Source organism: Austrofundulus limnaeus, unplaced genomic scaffold (genome assembly GCF_001266775.1).
Source record: "Austrofundulus limnaeus strain Quisiro unplaced genomic scaffold, Austrofundulus_limnaeus-1.0 Scaffold72, whole genome shotgun sequence".
Classification (NCBI taxonomy): domain Eukaryota; kingdom Metazoa; phylum Chordata; class Actinopteri; order Cyprinodontiformes; family Rivulidae; genus Austrofundulus; species Austrofundulus limnaeus.
Window position 1 is genome coordinate 901,584 of NW_013952474.1, and position 1,516 is coordinate 903,099.

The window sequence follows — 1,516 nt, forward strand, 5'->3', positions numbered from 1 at the left end:
GAGGTGACCCCTACAACCCAAAAGGGCTTTATTGGGTAATTCAATTAATTTAACAGTGATTCATGCACCACAAAGCCAACCACTGAAGGCAATCTGTGAGTTTCATTGGAACAGGGGGACTTTCCCAGTGTTTTACCTGTAAAATGATGCAATATTTTAGTTCTGATGYTTTTCTTTTTTTCCTTAAAGKTAAGTGGAATTAGATAACATAGGSTATTTGACAAAAATGTGAACTCCAGTGGAAAATTCAAACATGACTATTATCATGTTCCACTGTATCCAAGTTCACCATTAGGCTACTCCTATGATAAATTTACAAAACAGGAATAAAATCTTAAAAATTCATACCTAAAATGTGTAAAGGCAGAAAATAAATATGAGACATAAGTCCAGTTCTGTCAGTTCTGCCTGAACTCTTTTAAATCTGCCCTTAATTTTTCCATCACGGTGCGTAACCACAGAGGAAACCTGGATTAAGCTGAAACAAGTGAACGTGCTCCGTGTTTACCGCAGCAGTAAATGTCAGCGCGTTGCTGACTGAATTCACGCAGACACAGATAACTGTGGGGGCGGCGGGGAGTCCAGACCCGCTGACCCACCTCCAGCTCTGCTGGGCCACTGCCTGAAACCAAACCACCTTAAACCTGRGTCTCGTTCTTCTTCACGTCTGCGTGACCTGTTTCTAGATTTACAGTAACTGTGAACTTTTCGTACACGTTCACGGGTGTGTGTTGCCCAAACATGAACACACCTGAATGTCACAGATCAYGTCAGGCACTAGCTTGGTTTTTGTTCCAGGAAACCACATTATTACTTCACCAAGGTATTTTTCAGGATGAATAACAGCTGCTTCATCGAAGCTAAAAATATGTGCTGCTGATTCCATGTTTGCAGCTGTGGTTTTATTTTTRTTGTTTTTATCAACAAGAGAAAGAAAAAAAACTGAAAGGTAGAATTATGGTGACCCAGTTGTGCAACACAGCGTTGTGTAACTCAGAGCAGTCATTTTTACGGTAATCTAAAACCCTGTTTGCCCAAACGTTTGATCACCGTGTGTTAATAAAAACACGCTGGACTTTATTAAGGTTTTTTTTGCAACATATAAGAGGTTGAGGTATTTAATCTTGAAGATAAAGTGTCTGTCATATTTCAACAGCGTACATTTAGAGCCAACAGACACCTGTCATATTTCAGGGAAATATGTATGTGAAGATGACGGAAAGCTCAAAACCAGGAGGAGGGATTCCCCTAAGAAATTACTCATTATTTTAATTTATTTGATGTTTCATTCAAGATCATCCATCATTAGTGTGCTTGGCTCATCTACACTACTTGGGAAATTAGTTTTTTTTTTTTAATTTGCAGATCTTGTTGAAACACAAGCAAAGACTTAGTGAGAACAGCAGGAAAGCTTCATTTGTAGACATTCAGAAACAGTGACACAGCAACACGTGGCAGCTGGCCAAAAAAACAAAACAAAACAAAAAAAAACATAAAAATATTTTGTTGACAGTTT